We start from the raw sequence: 7,572 nt of genomic DNA, 5'->3' as shown, positions 1-7,572 counted from the left end.
TTTCTTGATATTGTTGACTTATGAATTAGAACTCAGGCTTTTGTTGAAACAGATCTGCCTTCTGGTCAAATTATATTGAGTCATTTCTCCAGGTTCAAAACAGTTCAACTTATGGACCAAGGTGTTGAGTTGATCGTTTCACTTGTTCAATTGAAATCCTATCCAGTCCTAGTTCAAAGTCTTAGTGTTAGTGGCTAGCATTGCTTCCAGTCCTGTGGGATCTACTGGACCATTTTTGCTTTACACACAGATTTCATGTATTTATGTTTGCTTCAAATTAAGGGTCTAAGTGACCTCGGTTGACTATGTTGATCATTGAATAAATGAACTGACATGTCCTTAGATTATAGTTTTGCTTGTTAATATATTTTCTTGTGTTGAATAGATTAAGTTTTAAGTTAAGAAATACTGAGATTGTTTCATAACTTCTCAGCCAGCACATTACAATGAGGGATGTACTGCACTAATCTAAATACTTTGTAACTACATCTCAGTTTGAAAGAAAATCAATAATTATAAACTAGTTCTGAAATTACACATTTGAAACCAAAAGAAAATTCAAGACAAGTCGAAGCGGGCGAAAAAGAACCTTAAGTGATAACAGCTGAACCATTGTTATGTCTGCTGAATGTAACATTATATGTAAGTCACAGCTGGGACTGTGTAGCTGTTATGTGAAATACTGAAACTGTATACTCAAAAAGCCTTATTAACTCACCAATATAAGTAACTGGCACCAAAAGGGCGATTTAGCAGAACTACAGGCAACTGAATATAAAAGAATATATAGCTGCAATCTCACTGCTCAAACAAGGCATGATAGAGGCTGTTCTTTTTAGCTACATCATCTGCAAGTTTCATTAGCCCCCTTTTTTTTTGTACCACCAAAGAGCATCTAGTCTCCTAGAAATGTTTTTTATTACTATTTCAGCTTCATCGGGCATCTGATAATAATTGTACTCTGCCAAGTTGCTTCCCTTTAATATTATCCTATTTACTGCTGCAGTCCATGTTGTTGTTTTTTTTTTAGAAGTATTTGCCTTTTGATTCAGCCCCAAATCTCTGTTTTCAACAGACATCAAACAGGTTCTTGTCTTAACCACTGTTAGCAACTACTGGCAATACAGAAAATGAAAAATACAGAAACTTAGCCTATAATACATATGGGATCTGATATAAAACACTAGCGATATGGTCAAGAATCTAATGAAGACCACTGGCCTATATTAGAATACACAAACGATCCATATTTCATACAGAAATGAATAACGAACAAAGTTTAGAAGAAAATGTGCGAAAACGCAAAATTACTTAAACTTGGGAAATGTTTTCTGTGCATTGATGTATGAACATAGATATGAAACTAAGTAAGGGCAGTCACTACTGCGTACTAAATATTTGGTTTACGGCAATACTGTACATTCTATAATATCGAGGTGGTCCACGTTTGATCCTGGTCCATATTGCAAGCCTCTCCCATTCTAAGTGATGAACTAACAACATAACTACTATATTTCGTAGAGGATTCGCTGTAGAAAGAACAGCAATTCAATATAAGGTTGTGCTTGTAGGCTATAGGCCTACATTGAGATTCTGTGGTCTACCAGCCAATTACTAGCCTTTGGGTGACCCATGGGTCACAATCCCCCTCTCGACCTTGCTGGTGAAATTCAATGGAACGCTTCGTGTTACATTTGGCACCAACCCAGTTGTTATAATTGACACTCCCAACTTATGGGGCTTCACTCCTGATTTTTCCTTGACGTTGCTTCCTGAAGCATTCTTTACCGCAAGCCAACCCGGGGAGGGGTGTATTTTATCTTATAAAATACAGACTTTACTTCAAATAGATGATTACGCCCTACGCGTGTCCGTAGGCCAATGAAGTCATGTTTGAAGTCGAGTATGGCTACCACTCTCCTAGATACAAAGGATCTAAACCTAGGTCTATAATCAAATCATGCACATGGTATAGAATTTTAATGAAGTATTTTAGGGTTTCACTCTTATAAATACAGTATCGAGGTATCGTGCCTTATCTTATATAATACAGACGTTACTTCAAAAAAACAAGATGATTACGTTCTACGCGTCATGCATGTAGTCAATGACCTAAATTCTGCCAAGTCACTGGTTTTCCTGGCTAGCTCAGGCAACCCATTCCATGCTCTAATAGCACTAGGGTACTCGTACTATTGGTGGTAATTATCTGCCTCAAGCAAATACAAGTTGTAGTCGTACGATCTTCTATACCCAAGAATCGATGTCTCGATTTTTCCATCTATCTGAGCACTCTACAATCGAAAGTACAATTCAACCTTTCTGTGTGTGTGTGTGTGTGTGTAATTGCATTCTAAGTAAGCATTAACATAGAAGAGAATGAATGAGATTTTGCATTCAACATTAAATGTAGTAATTGGACTTTTTTTTTTTGGTCACTTGTGCCAAAATTCTAAACATACGACGTTGCGTTTCCATAAAGTTTGATGGCTTTGAAGAGAACTAGTTCTGTTGAGGCTTTATGAGCTCTTCTTGAAAGACTCGTTGCAGAGTGTGGTGAAACAGTTGATAGTTGTTTATGTTTGTATAGCGTCGTGAGAATGTGTGCACAACATTGGTTTTGAAGTAAAGTTTGAAGATTAGCTATGAATTAAATGAACTGAACGTACTGTCTCTCGCTAGGGGGATACGGATATGGCTGCCTTGTTGTGTGGTATATGCGTTCATAACAGATGATCGATGGTCTCCCTACCCTCCACTATCCCCGCTTGTCCTGAGGGAAGTTTGGGCTAGGGTGCAATAAACTTGAAATATGAAAAAAATATTTACACATTGGACAAGCAAATGTTTCAATATTACAATTTTAAAAAGTCTAAACGGAGCAGCTTAAACGAACATCCACTACATACATTAGGATTCCAAATATATTGTACATTTAGGCCTACTTCTAAAAGAAAAACGCGAAAATTATGTCTGTATGTTACTTTTCTTTGTCCTTATAACCTAGTTAAACCGTTCCGGATCCCAATTGGGATGCTTCCAGCGCTTCCCTAAACTAAATCTTGCTAAAAAAGGGAAGGGGGCGCAAACGAAATTGTTTTCACAACTAGTAAACGTTTGAGAAACACGGATCTACAGTTTATTATGAAATATTATAGTACATTATAGTTTGTATAATTGAGTACGCATTTTAGCATGTAGGCTACATGATGTATTTCAATAAATCTCAAAAGTGATTCTCTTGGCAAAAACATTATCTATATATAGCCTATAGAAGAAGAGGCAGACAGCAAAAGCGATGGTAGGACAACATTAAAGAATGGACAGGCCTGCCATTGAGAGAGGTTCTAATCAAGGCAAAAAAAAAAAGGGAGGAATGGAGAAAGATGGTCGACAAATCTTGCCTGGTGCCCCAACGGTCCAACAGACTAAGGGATAGGTAAAGGTAATATATAGCCTACCTTACCTAAAGACATGCAATATTTTTTCTCTTAGCTAAAACAGAAGTCATAGCTAATCAATTTTTCGCCAAACAAAACTGTTATAAGTGAATCTGAAACACAATAGATGTCAGAACACAAACGGCTTTAAAAAAATGACTGTTATAGCCTTATAGGCTACAGCAAGTCCTTTTTTTATCACGAGAAACTTTAGCATTTTGTAGAAGCGAAGTTTTAGATTGTGACTATATAATAGGCCTATATATTGTAGATATTTTGAGCTAGGTAATACACTCTATAGTTATTCTTATTATTTGAGCGCAATGTATTTATGATATTACAATTTTTGTTCCTAGAATAAAAAAAGGGGGGAGGGGGCGCCAAAAAATGGCGTGTTACAGATACACTGCCCGTTTTTAAACAGTTACTTCAAGATATCTAGTCAGGATAGAGTCTGGCTTTAACATCTTCATTATAGTGATGTTTTTATTTTAAAAACTCGATTCTTTGACAGTAAAGTATATCTACTTCAGTTTACTGGATATCGACGAGCGGTACCTGTTGAAAAAGGTTTGAAAAGCACTGATCTAGATCTAGATCTACTGGGTAATAGTTGAAAGCAATCGTATATTTACTAAATTCTTTATCACTTAGCCGAAATTCGTATCTATAGTTTTGTATATAAATAACAAAATGGCGAGTGTTTTGCTTTCACACTCACAGCATTCGCAGGTTGAAACTTTAAAGAGGCGTAAGAAACAAAATAAAATTCTAAAAAAATAAATAAACTAAAAATTCTTTTGTCTGTTCGCGAACATTTATCTTTATCGGATGAAGCAACACGGGTAAATGTCTTAATAGTCTAAACTGTTCTAGATCTAGTAAAATCTAGTACCATAAATCCATAATTAGTATTTTCATTATTTTGTCTAAGTCAAAGAGTATAGTAGTACAGTAGTACTAGTAGTTAGTAGTAGTACTACTAAGTACTAGTAGTAGGTAGTAGTAGTAGTAGTAAAATCTACTCTAGTAAATCTAGTAACTATTGTTTCTATTCTAGTTAACGATGATTTTACCGTAAGTAGATTTTAGTAGATCTAGACTCTAGTCAAACTCTAGACGTCTAGATAGATTATCAATATCATATCTAGATCTAGTTAATCTAGATCTAGTAGATAGTCTGTCTATATGGATCTCTAGACTCTATTACTCATAAGTTAAATTATTATTATATATAGAGAGATCTAGGTCTAGAATATTGACCTTGAGGCACTAGTAGACTAGAGGACAAGTTTAGATTAGATTTTATTATCTTATCTAATGTAGATTTAGATCTAGAATATATTCTATCTCACAGTATCTGTATTACTATTATTATATCTAAATCTATCATCTGGATGATCTAGCCATGGGCATGGGCGCCCTCAGGATTTTTCACAGAGTGCAAGCTGCTAACCATGGCTCAAAGTCTTAGCCTCAACAGTAAACATTAAATACTCTATTTATTCATGAAATAAAAAAAACAAACTAAAAACGTGAACAAAATCTTCAATGTACACATTCATTGTTAACTTTATCAGTGAGGACCGTGCTTCCCTACATTCGATCAAACGAAAACTGCAAATGTTTGGCTGCTGAAACTGTCAATAACTTTACTAAATATACTAATGCATTGATTTTCGTTGCGATGGACAAGCTGCTGATGATCGCTTATCGAGTAGTTCTGATATTCTTCTTTGTATTGCAGCTTTTAGGATGAAGACAAAACAAGTTGAACTGACCATTATTATTGCTCGAAAAGCGAGACATATGAAGCAAGTTAAGAATCAAGATATGTAATGTAAAGCCATGTTCTCTAATAACTCCCAAAATCCAAACATGTTTTTTTTTTCTCAGTGTGTCTGTCGACTGCGAAATTCTCAGCAGCAGCAACTCAATATTTGGTATCAGGCTTTTCTGCCAGCAGTCTCTTCTTCCTCAAGATGACATTTCTGACGTGTTCCTTAGGATGGTCATGTTGGTTTTTGATTATGTCATTAAGGATGTGCTGTTGAGCGAAAAGACTACTACACAGTGGAAACTGGTTCAAGAACAGATGACTAATTAACAACAATGAAAAGACAAATCAGAAACAAGAGGAGAGACATTTACTACACATGTGCAGTTTGTTTGGTTTTATTTACAGTCATTATTTTAAGATCCGCCAAACAGTCAAAGATCTCAAAGTTGAGACTTAAATCTCGAATGGATTCTTATTTTTCAATTGATTGTGTCTAACACAAATAAGGTAAATTTAAATTTAGCAACAACGCTATCGTTAGGGACAGTTACAGAAAAAGAATACTAGCCATCAGTAGGACAGCCTTGGGCAGCAATGACATTAGACACATGCAGTGCGTTTCTCTGAACCACAATTTCTTCACTAAAATACCCAGCAAATGTAGTTAATTCATGATGTATTTCAGGTGATATACTTTCCATATTTCACAGGCATAAAGCAATAGTAATCTAATGTGGTGTATAAAATACAAACATGCTCAATGTGTGAAGCACCATTAAAGAGTGGCAACACAGTTTTTCTGATATACTGGGAGATGTGCATTTGTACAAACTTTTTAAAGGGATTTGAGTTTTTCTTTGATCATCAGATAAATATTTGATTTATAAGCAAATAGTCCTTTTTTCTGAGAATTAATTGCATTTTTTTGTGTAGAGATAGGGACACCTCAAACACCCAACAGCTCTGTGGTGGTTGAGGGGGGGGTGCTAAGTGGTTTAGTGTGGTTGCTTTAGAGCTAAGGGTTTTCAGGTTCAAATCTTGTTGAAGATTGTTTTTGAATTTCAGGATTTTAGAATGCCTTGGGTCAGTGCAATTCTAATGGGTATCTGACATTAGTTGGGGAAAGTAAAGAAGGTTGGTCGTTGTGCTGGCCATATGATACCTTTATAACAGTAGGCCACAGAAACAGATGACATTTACATCATCTGCCATATAGATTGCAAATTCTAAAAGGCATTCTTTTTACATTTTAATCCCTAACTATTCTAAAAATTCTAACCATTTTTTCATTCAAAGACATTTTTTCTTTTCTGAGCAACTAAATTGATGATCATGTTAAATCAACATTTGATTTTTAAAAAATAATTTCTGATTTACTTTGATGCAAGAAAAAGCTAATATTATAAGCATTACTCACCATAGTCAAATTATGCACTTTTATAAAGTATGCTAAGTAGGCTTAGCAAAGCATAAAAAAAAAAGAATATTTGCTATTGACCTTTTCAAAAATTAAAACAAAAAAAAAATTTTGTGCCAAGATCATTATACTATAGCTTTTTATTGTATTGCATGCCACCTAAAAAAAGTTTGACATTCTGCATGATATCAACTGAGGTCAATGAAATATGGAAAAGGAGCTACAAACTAAGTACATTAATGAAACCAAAAAAAAAAAAGAATTAGAAGATAACTACCATGTCAGACAAAAACTGTCTAATTTTAAGAAAGGCCTAACTTCTAGCTATGACCAATTGTGACAAAGAATACATTTTATTACTTAATTATCAGAAAGAATGTCAAATTAGGTAGGAGGTGTGGTGGCCGAGTGGTAAAGTTGTTAGCTTCTGAACCAGGGGTTTCAGGTTTGAATTCTGGTGAAGACTGGGATTATTACTTTCTGTAATGTCTTAGTGTCAATGATTAGATTGACCATGGTAATGACTTATGTCAATGAAAACATTGAAAAAGGTAATGAGTTAGTGTCAATGATTACATTGAGAATGGTAATGACTTAGTGTTATTGATTGGATTGAGAATGGTAATGACTTAATTTCAATAAAAACAACAAAAATGGTAATGTGTTAGTGTCAATGATTAGATTGAGAATGGTAATGTCTTAGTGTCAATGATGACTTTGAGAATAGTAATGTGTTAGTGTTAATGATTACATTGAGAATGCTATGTCAATGATTACTTTGAGAATGGTATTGTCTTAGTGTCAATGATTAGATTGAGAATGGTAATGTCTTAGTGTCAATGATTAGATTAAGAATGGTAATGACTTAGTGTCAATGATTAGATTGAGAATGGTAATGTCTTAGTGTCAATGATTACAATAAAAATAGTAATGTC

General features: G+C 34.6%; 1 long non-coding RNA gene across 1 annotated transcript; it reads left to right on the top strand.

The window, feature by feature from the left end:
* Nucleotides 1-3,808: 3,808 nt before the first annotated feature.
* On the top strand, nt 3,809-7,293 carry LOC129923517 (uncharacterized). The gene is made up of 2 exons (XR_008775484.1): nt 3,809-4,285; nt 5,337-7,293. It is a non-coding gene; the product is annotated as an uncharacterized LOC129923517 (long non-coding RNA).
* The last annotated feature ends 279 nt before the right edge of the window (nt 7,294-7,572 follow it).

This window comes from Biomphalaria glabrata, chromosome 16 (assembly GCF_947242115.1).
Source record: "Biomphalaria glabrata chromosome 16, xgBioGlab47.1, whole genome shotgun sequence".
Lineage (NCBI taxonomy): Eukaryota > Metazoa > Mollusca > Gastropoda > Planorbidae > Biomphalaria > Biomphalaria glabrata.
The sequence above is the reverse complement of the archived record's forward strand: the minus strand, read 5'-3'. Positions and strand labels throughout refer to the sequence as shown.